Genomic DNA, 16,415 nt, shown 5'->3' with positions numbered 1-16,415 from the left:
TAATAAGAATCTATCTACCTCCACCTTAAAAATATTCAATGACCCCGCCTCCACCACCTTCTGAGGCAGAGTTCCAAAGTCGCACAACCCTCTGAGAGAAAAGATTTCTCCTCATCTCTATCCTAAAAGGGCAACCCCTAATTTTAAAACAGTGCCCCTTGTTCTGGACTCACCCACAAGAGGAAACATCCTTTCCACATCCACCTTCTCAAGACCGTTCAGGATATTATATACTTCAATCAAGTCTCCCCTCACTCTTCTAAACTCCAGTGAAAATAAGCCCAGTTTGTCCAACCTTTCCTCATAAGACATCCCGCTCATTCCAGGTATCAACCTAGTAAACCTCCTCTGAACAGCCTCCAACGCATTCACATCTTCCTTAAATAAGGAGACCAAAACTGCGCACAGTATTCGAGATGTGGTCTCACCAATGCCCTGTATAACTGAAGCATAACATCGTTACTTTTATTTTCAATTCCTTTCCTAATAAGGGATAGCATTCCATTAGCCTTCTTTATTACCTGCTGTACCTGTATACTAACTTTTTGTGACTCATGCATTAGAACACCTAGATCCCTCTGCACCTTGGAGTTCTGCAGTCGTTCTCCGTTTAAGTAATACTCTGCTTTTTTATTCTGCCTGCCAAAGTTCACAACTTTACATTTTCCCACATTATACTCCATCTGCCAGATTTTTGCCCACTCACTCAACCTATCTATATCAGTCTGCAAGCTCCTTATGTCCTCTTCATGACACACCTTCCTACCTATCTTGGTGTCATCTGCAAATTTAGCTACCATGCCATCGCTCACCTCATCTAAGTCATTGATATAAATTGTAAAACGTTGAGGCCCCAGCACAGACCCCTGCAGGACTCCATTCGTCACATCCTACCAATTAGAAAATAACCCATTTATGTATACTCTTTGTTTTCTGACGGCTGGCCAATCTTCTGTCCTTGCTAATAGGTTACCCCCTACACTATGAGCTCCTACTTTGCGCAATAACCTTTCATGTGGCACCTTGTCAAATGCCTTCTGGAAATCCAAGTACAGTACGTCAACAGGCTCCCCTTTATCCACAGCACATGTTACTCCTTCAAAGAACTCCAATGAATTGGTTAAACACGATCTCCCTTTCACAAAGCTATGCTGACTATTCCAGATTACCTTGAGTTTTTCTAAGTGGCCAGCGATGGCCTCCTTAATGATCAATTCTAACTCCTTCCCTATGACAGACTACAAGCTAACTGGCCTATAGTTACCTGTTTTCTGCCTCCCCCATTTCTTGATTAGAGGGGTTATATTTGCTATTTTTCAGTCTGATGGAACCTCTCCAGAATCTAGCAAATTTTGAAAAATTAACACCAACACATCTACTACCTCATTAGTCACCTCTTTTAAGACCCTAGGATGAAGCCCATCAGGACCCAGGGACTTGTCAGCCCACAGCTCCAACAGTTTGGTCAGTACCGCTTCCCTGGTGATTGTAATTTCACCAGGTTCCTCTCTTCCTTCCACCTCCTGATTTACAGCTATTACTGGAATGTTTTTTGTATCCTCTCTAGTGAAGACAGAAGCAAAACATTTGTACATTTCATCCGCCATTTCCTTATTATCTACTATTCACTCCTCATTCTCATTGCCTAGAGGACCAACACTCACTTTACTTACTCTTTTCCTTTTTAAATACCTGTAGAAACTCTTGCTTTCCGTTTGTACATTTCTATCTAGCTTCCTGTCATACTCTAATTTCTTTCTCCTGATTAACCTTTTAGTCATTCTCTGCCGTTCTTTATATTCTGACCAATCATCTGAACTGCCACTCATCTATGTGCAATTATATGCCTTATCCTTAAGTTTGATGCTATCTTCAACTTCTTTAGTTAACCATGGATGGTGGGTCCTCCCCTTAGAATTTGTCGTCATAGTAGGAATATACTTATTCTGAGTATTCTGAAATATCCCCTTGAATGTCTGCCACTGCTTCTCTGTTGATCAATCTCCTAGCCCAGTAACCCAGTTCACCTCAGCTAGCTCATCTATACCCACATAGTTGCCCTGATTTAAGTTTAACAAACTAGTGTTATGACCAGATGAGAAAGAGGTCTAGGGGTTCCCTTTCATCCTTCACCTGGTCTTACCGTAACAGGGTTTAATTTTAAACACACCGTATTTTTAGCTTCCCCTTGGTGAATCCTTGTTCACCGCTTTCCAATTATAAGCCAAAGAAACCAGCACAAACAGGCTTTCTTAGGTTTAAAGAAGAAAAGTTGAAATTTATTAAACTTAAACTTTAACTTGGTCAACGCCTTCAGATAGACGATGCACCCACATTCGCATACATATGTGATACACACATACAAATAGAGATAGAAAAGAGAAGAAAAATAAAGTGGAAAAGTTTGAGGCAATATCTGAAGAGTTGTTGTTATGGTTCTTCGAGCCCACTGTCGAGTCCTTGATTGTAGATAGATCTTGCTTTTCATTGGGGTCCAGTATTCTTCTTAAACCTTGTTCACTGTAGGAGACTTTTCTCTCTTGGGGTTCATGTTTCTTCAGTGGATTCAGAGGCTTGTGAGAAAGAGATGGGAGCAGACAGGAGAGATCTTCTCAGTCCAGGAGCAAACAGACACTCTGCCAAAACTGTTCGTACAAAATCAAAAAACTCAGGTTGTCCAGCAGGTTAGTCATGTGACTAGTTGGTTTGACCATGTCCATTTGTGTATTCAGCCATCTTAGCAGTCAACACTTAGAATGTGTCAGGGAATGGCTGCTTTGTCCTTCCAAACACTGTCAGTTAATATGCAAATATCTTTTCCAGCCATGGCTGATCTGTTTCACAAGTTAATTCTTCACTCCAGTAACAGTTTAAAATCAATGTTCATGCCAAAATTAATGTACCTCATTCCAGGCAAGAGGGGGCCTTGCATGACACCTCCACACCCAGCAGAATGAAATGCGATTTGAGGAAAGCTCATTTCATTAAAAGGGTCAAGAGAAAAATGTAAGATACAGAAAAAAACATACACTTCTCTCATTCATTCCCATTCATTCATAAATCCTAAAACTTATTACAGCCTGTCTTCTCTTGGTGTCAGTGCTGCTTTAATTGCCCCCTTTTTGGTGTCCCAATAAACATGTGGTTTTTTGGGGGGGGACGTTTCTCTTCCCTTTGCCCATTTCCATGGCTCCCTAGGGTCTTTATTTATTTATTTTATTTATTTTGAGATACAGCACTGAAACAGGCCCTTCGGCCCACCGAGTCTGTGCCGACCATCAACCGCCCGTTTATACTAACCCTGCAGTAATCCCATATTTCCTACCACCTACCTACACTAGGAGCAATTTACAATGGCCAATTTACCTATCAACCTGCAAGTCATTGGCTGTGGGAGGAAACCGGAGCACCCGGCGAAAACCCACGCAGTCACAGGGAGAACTTGCAAACCCTGCACAGGCAGTACCCAGAATCGAACCTGGGTCCCTGGAGCTGTGAGGCTGCAGTGCTAACCACTGCGCCACAGGAACTTTGCTCCAGCTGAGGTAATTTCTTTTTTTTTAAAAGGGTCAGTCGTGGGCAGGTCTATCCTGAACTCTCTTTCAGTGCTTTGCTGAGTCATGCAAAGGCTTTTGACTTCAGGGGATGAGTGGTTTCGTTTTTTTCTGACTGTGGGGGAAGATTCTTTGCTAATCTCCCCTTTGACCCAGACGACACTCCTGCCTGCAGGTACTTGTGCAGACTCTACTGCACGCCCTTGTGGCACTTTGACTAGGTGAGGCATCACCCTCACGGTTTCTCTGCCCCTTGGAGGTCTTTTTTTGTCTCTGCAGGTTCCTGTAAATGCTGTTAGCAAATCTGGTGCGGTGCTTCTAGTGTCTGCATTTACGTAGGAGGATGTGGGGTCTAACTTTTCACATTTTTCGGGTTGGCTGACCAAACAGCAGGGATTTTCATCTGGGTTTCCTCCTGGGCTTCCTTTAACCTGCCCTCTTGGTTACTTTTTTCCCTTCTCTGTCGAACCTTTTGCAGCCTTGTGCCTGCCTGTCCCTTTTTGTTCTTGGCAGGTGTCCCTTACAGTTCACCAGCCCTCTGCTGGAGGGTCCTCCTAACACCTGTACAGGACTTATGGGTGCAGGTTTCACTGTAGGTTGGGGTTTCCCCTCAACCTGGCACATGTGGCAACTCCTGCACTAGTCCAACACATCTTTGTGGCGTTTTGGCCAGTCAAAATGCTGTCTTATGCAGGCTTTGGTCTTTTGTATACCAGCATGTACAGCCACTGTAGTCTCGTGGGCCCTTCTTAATATTTCTCTCCAGTACCTCTGCAGCACCACTAACTGGTGAACTACTGCCCACTCCTTGCTCTCAGGTCTGTGAGGGGAACTCCATTTCCTCATCAGTACCTCATTCTTTAAATAGTAGCAATCAGGGATTCCCTCTGCTTCACTTTCAGACTGGGCAGCCTGTGCTAACTCTTGCAATACTGGGTCAGCTCGCCAGGCCTCAGCTTGGGAAAATACATTGAATTCATTCCCTGGGTCTCCCAACTTTCCAAAGAAAGTCTCGGAAAGGCAGACCTCATGGTCACCTGTCTGCAATGCCAATGCAGTCTCCTCTGGGGGAGCTGGTTTGATCATGACCTGATCCACTACACATTCCAGGAAACTGCAGGAGTCTGTCTCCCACTACTGCCCTGTCTCTCTGACCTCCTGCAGTCTTTCTTTCACTACTGGGGGGGTGGGTGCTACCACCTTCACCCCAGCCAGATCATTACTTCAGAGCAGGTCAACCCCATCCACAGGCAAACTAGGGACAATCCCTATGGACACCGGTCCCGAAACTAGGCCGCACTCCAGGTGCACCCGGTGTACAGGTACAGGCATATACTGCCCCCCATACCATTCACCATCATTCTGGTGTTCACTGCACTCTCTGGGGGAAAGGTCAGGCCTTTTCTCAGTAAAAGGGATCTAGTGGCCCCTGTGTCCCTGAGAATTAATATGGGCTTGCTTGCCCCACTCGAGGGGTATGGGGTTACTTTCCTTTCAGACTCAAAACACTGATAACCTCAGGAACCCTATTAAATTTTCCTCCACTTGCAGCGGTAGACTTCCTGGGTCTCACTCTTACTGCAGTTAAAGCCACAGCTTGTTCTGCTGTGCTTTCCATCAAGTTCCTTTCTTCACTGAACGGGTGTGCCCTTATTAACTCTAAAGGTTTTCCCTTTTGTTTCCAGCAGTCAGCTGTTAAATGCCCTGCTTTATTACAATGGACGCACACATGTCTCTGGGTCTCACTCTTACTCACAGCACCTTCCTTTTTGGCTAGAGGAGGGCCCCCTGTGTCTCCTGCTTTCCTTTCTCTCCCAGGACTGCTTGGGCTCCTATCACCTTCCCACCCTTTGTCCCTTTCAGATTTGTGGGAGTGACTAGGAAAGGTTCTTCCCTGGGAAACTGACTTATAAATTAAAGCAAACTCATTGGCCAGGACGGCTGCTTGCCAGGCTCTCTGGACACGCTGCTCCTCTACTTGGGTCTTTATGGAGAGTTGGAGAGAGTGTTTAAATTGCTCTAACAGAATTACTTCTCTGAGATTCTCATTGCTGAGCTGTACTTTAAGAGCCCTCAGCGACTGGTCAAAAGCCAGCCGTTTACTTCTTTCAAACTCCAGATAAGTTTGATTAGCTTGCTTCTTGAGGGTTCTAATCTTTTGGCGATAGGCTTTGGGTACTCATTCATATGCCCCGAGGATAGCATTTTTGGTCAGTTCATAATTTGATGAACTCTCATCTGGCAACAAGGAATAAACTTCATGGGCTTTTCCAGTTAGCTTGCTTTGTAGTAAAAGAGGCCAAGTCTCGGCTTGCCAGTTTCTCAAAGGACACAAAAAAATTTCTGCATCCTCCTCATTGAATCTTAGAATTAGTTGAGCTAGTTTTAACAATTTTGTACCCAGCCCTGAATTATGCTCCTCCATATTGGCCATGCTTTCACTGGGGTTACTCTGTCACCCCCATTCTCTCTCGCTCTCCTCCAATTCAAGCTTCCTCTGTTCCAATTGTATCTTTGCTAACAATACCCTGTCAGAGTCTGCTTCTAACCTTGTTTCTGCTTCTTCAGATTCAAAGGAAAAATGGTTGGCCACTAGCCTTAGGAGTTCAGACTTCCTAGCCTTGCCACGTACAGTGATCCCACACTGCTCAGCCACTTTCCTCAACTCCTCCATAGACTTAGCCTAAGTTACATCACCCTGGCTTGGCGAGCTACTAGTTTCAGTTGCAGACATGTTAGTATTCAATCACACACAATCACAGGAAAACCTGTATTGAAATCTTGCTCTTTTTTGCTTGGAAACAATTTGGCTTCCCACTTCCAATTTCTCTTCTTTGTCTGTGGGTAAAAGCCCAGATGGTAGCACCCAAATTTCTGTTACCACCAGGCAAGAAAGATGTCTAGGGGTTCCCTTTCAGCCTTCACCTGGTCTTACCATAACAGGGTTTAATTCTTAACACACCGTGTTTTGAGCTCCCCCTTGGTGAATCCTTGTTCACGGTTTTCCAAGTATAAGGCAAAGAAAACAGCACAAACAGGTTTTCTTAGGTTTAAAGAAGAAAAGTTGAAATTTATTAAACTTAAACTTTAATTCGGTTAACGCCTACAGATATATGACATTCCCATGGTAGCATGCATACGTGATACACACATGCAAATGGATTCAGAAAAGAGCAGAAGAAAAATAAAGCGGAACACTTTGAGTCAATATCTGAGGAGTTGTTGTTACGGTTCTTCGAGCTCACTGTAGAGTCCCTGATTGTAGGTAGATCTTGCTTTTCGTTGGGGCCCAGTATTCTTCTTAAACCTTGTTCGCTGTAGGAGACTTTTCTATCTTGGGGTTCATGTGTCTTCAGTGGATTGTGAGAAAGAGATGGGGCAGACTCCTTCTCAGTTCAGGAGCAAACAGAAACTCTGCCCAAACTGTTTGTAGAAATTTTAAAAATACTCAGGTTGTCAAGCAGGTTAGTCATGTGATTAGCTGGTTTGACCATGTTCATTTGTGTATTCGGCCATCTTAGCAGTCAACCTGGAATGCAAGCTCCCCCACCTTCAACATCTAGTGATCAAAAGTCCATTGTTGGTTGAATGTGTCAGGGAATGGCAGCTTTGTCCTTCCAAACACTGTCTGTTAATATGCAAATGTCTTTTCCAGCCACAGCTGATCTGTTTAACAAGTCCTTTCTTCACTCCAGTAACTGTTTAAAATTAATGTTCATGCCAAAATTAATGTGCCTCATTCTTGGCAGGTGGAGGCCTGGCATGACACTAGTCTTAGACTCGCTCTTCTCTCTTCCAAACTAGATGTAACAGTCAACCATATTGTGGTTGCGACTACCTGGAGGTGTCTTTACTCTGAGATCATTAATTAATCCTGTCACATTACACAATACCAAGTCTAATATAACCTGCTCTCTGGTTGGTTCCAGAATGTGCTGCTCTATGGAACTATCTCAAAAGCATCCTATGAACTCCTCATCCAGGCTACTATTGCCAATCTGATTTTTCCAGTTTATATGTAGACTAAAATGGGTAGTTTTGGGGCATCAGAGTCAAGTAACTCATTGGGCTGGGTTTTAACAACCCTTTGGGGACAGGTTGGGAGGCAGAAAGCCTGGCAAAATGGCATGGGAAGGTGGCGGGCGGTGTCCCCATTGTTTTTCTGCCACCATAACAACTTGCCAGTGTAAGGCAAGGTTGCAGACAACCCGCCCGCCCGGAGCCCATTTGAGCCACATAAGCTGCCAATTAAGGGCCTTTTCCCACCTCCGCTAGCATTTTACCAGTGTTTGGGGAGCCCTCTACTGCATGGGGAGACTGCCTTTTCGGGCACTCTTTGGCCCGCAGAGGGAGCGCCTGGCAGCGATGGCTGCCCCTGCAGCAATGGCACTGCCTGTCCTCAGCAATAGGGACGCCAGCCCCTGCGGCAGCCACTTAATTGGCTGCCGCTGAGAAGATGCGGCCCTGGGTCCTATTAACTGCTGAAGTGGGGTTGCCCCTCGCTTTCTGCCCCAGTGGTGAAAACCCGGCTGCCTCCATAGAATCCAGCCCTTTAATCCCTTCTTCTCAAATTCTGAAATTATTCGAAGTAATGTCCCTCATTGGTGACAGTGATTATGTTTTAGTTAGTATAATTAAGTCACATGTCAATGTCTAAGCCGTAATATCAAAGTGCAACAACATTACTATTAGGCCTTAGGTAGAAGCACAATCTCCATGTAATTACTCCCTGGCCGTGCTGCAGGTACCGTTGCATCAGTCAATGCAACGCATAGTACCTCTACAATTTCTGTGCTTGGGAATTTCCTCTTATACTTTCTTTATGCAGCAAAGCCGAAGGAGACCGATTTAAACCAATCATTACCCCAACCCTGTCCACCACCTTCAACGTTCACTCCCTTCACCACCGATGCACAGTGGCAGCAGTATGTACCATCTACAAGATGCACTGCAGCAACTCAGCACGCCTCCTTTGACAGCACCTTGCAAACCCACAACCTCTTCCGCCTAGAAGGACGAGGGCAGCAGATGCATGGGAACACCTCCAGCTGCAAGTTTCTCTCCAAGTCACACACCATCCTGACTAGGAAATATATTGCTGTTCCTCCACTGTCACTGGGTCAAAATCCTGGAACTCCCTTCCAAACAGCACTGTGGGTGTACCTACACCACAAGGACTGCAGCGTTTCAAGAAGGCAGCTCGCAACCACCTTCTCAAGGGCAATTAGGAATGGGCAAGAAATGCTGGCCTAGCCAGTGATGCCCACATTCCATGAAAGAATTTTTTAAAAATTACCTCGCTGTTATTTGAAGGACCCAATTACGAAAGATGCCATTTATCCATCTGCCCACCCAAGCCAGGTCAAACCCTTAAGATCTCTGGCTTCCCACACTCAGACTCCTATCAGCTCATAAACATTCTATAGTCCTCTGAGTCTGAATTGTACTCCCTCAGACCATTACCAATGTGTTGAATTCTATTCTGATTATTTTAAAGTCAGTTTCTCTATGGAGTATGTGTCAATGCCTTAATGTTTTAAAAAAATTGCCTCACTCTACTGGCCCCATTAACCATTTCATGTTGTGCTAGTTGTTCAGTACCCGAGCATGTCTGAGACCCGTTCTTCAGTGCAAAAGCACCATGTATTTCCACATGTTAGTTGCTTCACGTGAGGAAAAACATATTTGCACACTCATACTGGTATCCCAATATAATGCAAGGGGTGGGGGGGGGGGGGGTGGGGGGGGTGGAGATCAAGGAGACCGATTTAACCCAATCATTATCTCATCATTATTTAAACGACCCAATTACAAAAGATGTTATTTATCCATCTGCCCAGCCAAGCCAGGTCAAACTCTCAAGATCTCTGGTTTCCCACACTCAGACTCCTATCAGCTCATAAACATTCCAATGTAATGCCTGACCAAAGCAAAGAAATCATTGTGGCCTTGGCACCCAGGTGTCTTGTCTAGGATCCAAGGCACCGTTGTTTTCTCTGCCCTCTACCTGGACCTCTGCAATTCTGCTGAGGTGTTAATCTTTTAGTTCTCACGCAGCAGGTGCTGCTTGCGCACGCTACTAGATTTTTGCTGAGGTTTACCTTTTTTACGATTTGGTCACTTTCCAAACCTTCAGGGTCAAAAACACTTGATCAATGAAGGCCCAAACACAATTCTCCATCAAGTCACCTCTCAGCTGCTTTTACCTAGGGTGTATCACAAACAAGATTAAAAATATAGCTCAGTATAAGATTCAGCATAACAATGATGTTAAAGATCTGTACAGTCAGTCGTAGTAGAGTCATAGAGTCATAGAAATAGGCCCTTCGGCCCACCGCATCCATGCCGACCATAATGCCTATCTATTCTAATCCCACCTGCCTGCATTAATTCCATATCCCTCTATGCCTTGCTCATTCAAGTACCAGTCCAGATACCTCTTAAATGTTGCTACTGTTCCTGCCTCCACCACCTCCTCTGGCAGCGCATTCCAGATACCCACTATTCTTTGTGTGAAAAATTTACCCCTTTGATCCCCTTTAAACCTCCTCCCTCTCACCTTAAATCTATGCCCTCTAGTTTTAGTCACCCCTACCATGGGAAACAGACTCTGGCTATCTACCCTATCTATGCCTCTCATAATTTTATATACCTCTATCATGTCCCCTCTCAGCCTCCTCCACTCCAGGGAAAACAGACCCAGCCTATCCAATCTCTCTTTATAGCTCAAGCCCTCCAAACCAGGCAACATCCTTGTAAATCTTTTCTGCACCCTCTCTAGCTTAATCACGTCTTTCCCATAGTGCGGCGACCACAGCTGCACACAATACTCCAAATGCGGCCTAACCAACGCTATGTACAACTGCAACATGACGTCCCAACTCTTGTACTCATGCCTCGGCCGATGAAGGCAAGCATGCCATACGCCTTCTTCACCACCCTGTCTACCTGTGTTGCCACTTTCAGGGAACTATGTACTTGCACCCCAAGGTCTCTCTGCTCAACAACATTCCCCAGGGCCCTGCCATTCACTGTATATGTCCTGCCCTGGTTTAACTTCCCAAAATGCATCACTTCACACTTGTCTGCATTAAATTCCATTTGCCACTCCCTTGCCCACTTTCCCAGTTGATCTATATCCTGTTGTAACCTTAGACAACCTTATTCACTGTCCACTATACCACCAATTTTGGTGTCATCTGCAAACTTACTAACCATGCTCCCTACATTCATATCCAAGTCATTAATATATATGACAAACAACAGAGGGCCCAGCACTGATCCCTGCGGCACACCACTGGTCACCGGCCTCCAATCTGAAAAACAACCCTCCACTACCACCCTCTGCCTCCTATCACCAAGCCAATTTTGTATCCAATTTGCTAGCTCACCCTGGATCCCATGTGTTCGAACCTTGTGGACCAGCCTACCATGCGGGACCTTGTCAAAGGCCTTGCTTAAGTCCATGTAGACAACGTCCATCGCTCTGCCTGCGTCAATCCTCTTGGTCACCTCCTCAAAAAACTCAATCAAATTCGTGAGACATGATTTCCCACGCACAAAGCCATGCTGATTATCCCTAATCAGACCATGCCTTTCCAGATGCATATAAATCCTGTCTCTCAGACTCCCTTCCAATAACTTTCCCACCACTGATGTAAGGCTCACCAGCCTGTAGTTCCCTGGCTTATCCCTGCTGCCCTTCTTAAATAAGGCACAACATTAGCTATCCTCCAGTCTTCTGGTATCTCACCCATGGCTAACGATGATACAAAAGTCTTTGCCAGGGCCCCAGTAATCTCCTCCCTTGCTTCCCATAGCATCCTAGGGTACACCTGGTCAGGCTCTGGGGATTTATCCACCTTAATGTGCTTCAAAACCTCCAACACATCCTCCTTTGTAATGTTGATATGCTCCAGGATATCAGTGTTCCGTTCCTTGAACTCACTAGCTTCCATGACCTTCTCCACGGTAAATACGGACGAGAAATATTCATTTAAGACCTCGCCCATCTCCCGTGGCTCCACACATAGATTGCCACACTGATCCTTAAGGGGACCTACTCTCTCCCTAGCTACCCTTTTACTCTTAATATACTTATAGAATCTTTTAAGATTCTCCTTTATCTTATCTGCCAGGGAAATCTCATGGCCCCTTTTTGCCCACCTAATTTCCTTCTTAAGTGTAGTCCTATATCCCCTCTACTCCTGAAGGGACGCGCTTGCTCCCAGCTGCCTATACCTGACATATGCCTCCTTCTTTGTCCTGATCAGACCCTCAATATCCCTCGTCAACCAAGGTTCCCTAAACTTGCCAGCCTTGCCCTTCCATCTAACAGGAACATGCCGGCCCTGAACTCTTCCTATCTCACTTTTAAAAGCCTCCCACTTGCCAGACGTCCCTTTACCTGTAAACAGCCTCTCCCATTCAACTTTTGAGAGTTCCTGTCTGATGCCATCGAAATTAGCCTTCCCCAATTTAGGACTTCAACCCGAGGACCAGTCCTATCCTTTTCCATAACTATCTTGAAGCTAATAGAGTTATGGTCACTGGTCCCAAAGTGCTCCCCCACTGACACATCAACCACCTGCCCATCCTCATTTCCTAAGAGGAAGTCGAGTGTAGCCCCTTCTCTAGTAGGGCCATCCACATACTGCTTCAGAAAACTATTCTGGACACACTTAATAAATTCTTCCCATCTGATCCCTTAGCACTAAGACAGTCCCAGTCAATATTAGGGAAGTTAAAATCACCTACTATTACAACCCTATAATTCCTACACCTGTCTGTGATTTCTCTACATATATGTTCAACCACTTCCCTCTGACTATTGGGGGGCCTATAGTATAATCCCATCAAAGTGATCACCCCTTTCTTATTTCTAAGTTCTACCCATATGGCCTCACTGGACATTCCCCCTGGGATATTCTCTCTAAGTATTATCGTGATATCCTCCCTAATCAATAGTGCAACTCCCCCATCTCTCTCACCTCCACCTCTGTCACGCTGGAAGGATTGGTACTCCGGAACATTGAGTTGCCAGTCCTGCCCATCCTTCAACCACGTTTCCGTAATAGCTATAATATCACAATCCCATGTACTGATCCATGCTCTGAGTTCATCTGCCTTACCTGTAAGGATTCTTGCATTAAAGTAAATGCAGTTTAGCCTACCAGACCTTCCATGCTCCCTGTCCTGCCCCTGCCCGGCCTGCCTACTGGACTTGCTTACTTTAACCCCTACATTTGCCTCAACTAACTCATCTGAGAGACTACTACTTTGGGTCCCACCCCCCTGCAAGACTAGTTTAAACCCTCCTGAGTAGTACTAGCAAACCTCCCCGCAAGGATATTGGTCCCCCTCCAGTTTAGATGCAACCCGTCCTTCTTGTACAGGTCACCTCTGCACCAGAAGAGATCCCAATGATCCAAGTAGCTGAAGCCCTCCCGCCTACACCTGCTCTTCAGCCACGCATTCATTTGTCTAATTCTCCTATTCCTGCCCTCACTAGTACGTGGCACAGGGAGTAATCCTGAGATTACAACCCTAGATGTCCTGCTTTTTAACCTTCTGCCTAACTCCCTATATTCACTTTGCAGGACCTCATCTGTCTTCCTGCCAATGCCGTTAGTACCAATACGGACTACGACCTCTGGCTGTTCACCCTCCCCTTTCAGAATGTCCTGCAGCCGCTCCGAGACATTCTTGACCCGAGCACTAGGGAGGCAACATACCATCCTGGAGACTCATTTGTGGCCCTCTGTGGTGCCACGAGCTTGGCTATTGCTGCTTTCCCTGGGAGGTCATTCCCCCCAACAGTATCAAAAGCGGTATATCTGTTTGAGAGGGGGATGGCCACAGGGGACTCCTACACTACCTGCCTGCACCTACTACTCCGTCTGGTGGTCACCCATCTCTTTTCTGCCTGTGCAGCCATTACCTGCGGTGTGACCACCTCACTAAACGTGCTATCCACGACTTCCTCAGCATCGCGGATGCTCCACAGTGAATCCACCTGCAGCCCCAGCTCCGTAATGCGGGTAGCCAGTAGCTGCAGATGGATACACTTCCTGCATACATGGTCATCAGGACACTGGAAGCATCCCTGATTTCCTACATAGCGCAGGAGGAGCATATCACAGGGCTGAGCTCTCCTGCCATGACTTACCGTTAGATTAATTAGTTACTCCCTTAATTAAAAAATACTAATTATACTAGGGGCCTTGTTCTACCCACTCCAATCTAGAGTCCTTAAAAAACAAACACTTTAGTAGTACTTACCTTACCTTATCACCAGAGACTTTTTTTCCAACAAAAAGAAACAACTTTCCCCTTATTTTTTTTCAGATATTCTAACAGCTGCTATTCACCAACGAATCACCTTGCAGCTCTCCTCTGACGTCACTGTTTGTCTTTTTTTTCAAAACTCCGGCGCGCTGGAAGAGATTCGACTCCTCTCCGCTCCCGGAAGGTAAGAGATTGGGCCTCGATCCTCCGGGTCGATTTATAGGCTCCGCTCTCGGCATTCTCCCCATAGGTCCGCTCTGCTCCGCTCCCGGAAGGTAAGAGTATTTAAGCTAGTTTTTGTCAATTGGCAAGAAAACCTGATGTAGGGATTTCTCAGGATTCTTACAATGCTCTCTACCTTGCTGCACCATTTTCACTCTTCTTCCTGCTCAGGATGTCCTCAACAACCAATTACAGCACCTGCTGCAGCCAGAATGCACCTCCCCTTTAAGAGGTATAGGCTGGCTTTAAGTAGTGCAAGTGTCGCACAAACTTGGGCCTTTTTCCTTCCAGATACCCAAGAACTGCCATCTGGCCAGGCAATGACACATGAATGTGAAGTGCAAGAGGAGACTGATGATGAAGAAACACTGTCCCTTGATCTCAAACTTGCAACCATCAGCTCAGATACTGGCACTGCACGTTGTTGAGAGAGTAGCGTAGAGGTGGGATCTGCACTTGAGTCATCAGGCACAAGTGGCATGTGGCCACTCAGCAGCATGTTTATCATTGGGCTGCACGCTACCATCATTTACATTAGCAGGCAGCACAAAATTGCAATCTCCGCACTTGTTATTATGCCTTATCTAAATTTTCCCCCAGGCTTATAGACCATATAGGAGGAGGTGATCGCATCGTAACGCATAAAGTTTTTAATTGACTTGACCGGGTGGATGCCGGGAGGATATTTTCCCTGGCTGGGGAGTCTAGAACTAGGGATGACAGACTCAGAATAAGAAGTCAGCCATTTAGGACTGGGATGGGGAGAAATGTTTTCACCCAAAGTTTGTGCATCGTATCCCAGAGAGCTGTGGATGCCCAATTGTTGAGTATATTTATGCCAGAGATTGATAAGATTGTTGGATACTAAGGGAATCAAGGGATATGAGGATAATGCAGGAAGGTATAGCTGAGGTAGAATGCTCAGCCATGATTTGTTGAAATGGCGGAGCAGGTTCGAAGGGGCGAATGATCTACTCCTGCTCATATTTCTACTGTTCATATGTCATATATATTACCCATGGCAGAATCATAGGGTTGGGGGAGGAATGCAGTAAAATGTGGTGCTGTAACATAAAGTAAAGACAAACGGCCTATTTTATTCTCCCCTACCCTTCCCACTCATCCAGTGAGAAACAGGGTGGGTGGGTGTGTTAAAGTAACACCTGTGGCTTTTCTGTAACATTCCCAACCTCACCATTTCAACCTACCTATTTGTGGTTGCATGTCAGGCACCTGCCCCAGGCAAATGAGGTTGTATTGAAAGTCATGCTTTGATGATATTATACCCACCCCACTGCATTTTAACTCCAGTCAGTCTCAGCCCTGCCAGATAAACCTAGTGGGATTGAAGCAATATAAAAGGAGGCTATCAGCTGCAGCTTACTGAATCTCAAAAGTGGCATCAAGTGATCCCGGTGAAAACCAAGGCCTGAATTTTATGGCTCCCCCACAGGAGCGGGCTGGTGGTGGGGGTGGGGGTGGGGGGCCATAGAATTGAGTGGGAAGCGGAGGATGCTGTTCCCAACTCCTTCCTGCCTCTGCTGCAATTTTACACGGGGCGGTAGCAGCAAGAAATGGCCCGCCTTCCCCAGGCCAATCAAGGCCCTGAAGTGACCAATTGACTCCCACTTTAGGGCGTCCTCCCCCCACCACTGGTGGCAGCAAATTACTACTTACAGAACTGAAACACTGATAGCAAATTCTTCAAACTGTACTTAGAATTTCTTGAAACTGAAACTTAATTCTAGCTTTACAACTCACTGCAAAATTACATTGGTAATTTTATTTTGAGTGCAGACAGAACATTCGTTTTTTTCTCCTTATCAAGGGGATTTTCAAGATGTCAGCTAAGAATTTCAAATGGGAGGCAATGAGAAGAGCAATGTAAGTATTTGACATAACAAAGTCAGAAAGTTGCTGCCCATAGGAATAGTAGAAACTACATAGACACAAAAATATGATTTCAAGCCAAAATGAGGATTTAATGCATTTACTGAATTAAATCAGTAATAATACATGTACAAATAGAAAGTTGTCACCACACTCCAGAGTGTCTAATGGAATGGAGAGGGCTATCAATCCTGGCAGTGGGAATTGATTTGCTGCTGATGATCTACGATGGTGACTCCAACAGAGCATGCAGAATTGGCAGAGGTTAGCTAATTTAAGTAATGCCAGAGGTACCTGCACCAATGGGGGCACATCACGGGTGTCCACCAGAAGGGAACAGCATCTCCAAGGCATAGTGAAGGATGCTATAGATTTGTGATAGCAGTGCAAGTGCTGATTGATTCATTTATTCATTTGTGCACGAAGGAGTTACAGGTAACAGCACAATCTTTGGGTGCAGAG

Source organism: Heterodontus francisci, chromosome 6 (genome assembly GCF_036365525.1).
Source record: "Heterodontus francisci isolate sHetFra1 chromosome 6, sHetFra1.hap1, whole genome shotgun sequence".
Lineage (NCBI taxonomy): Eukaryota > Metazoa > Chordata > Chondrichthyes > Heterodontiformes > Heterodontidae > Heterodontus > Heterodontus francisci.
This window is presented reverse-complemented; position numbering follows the sequence as displayed.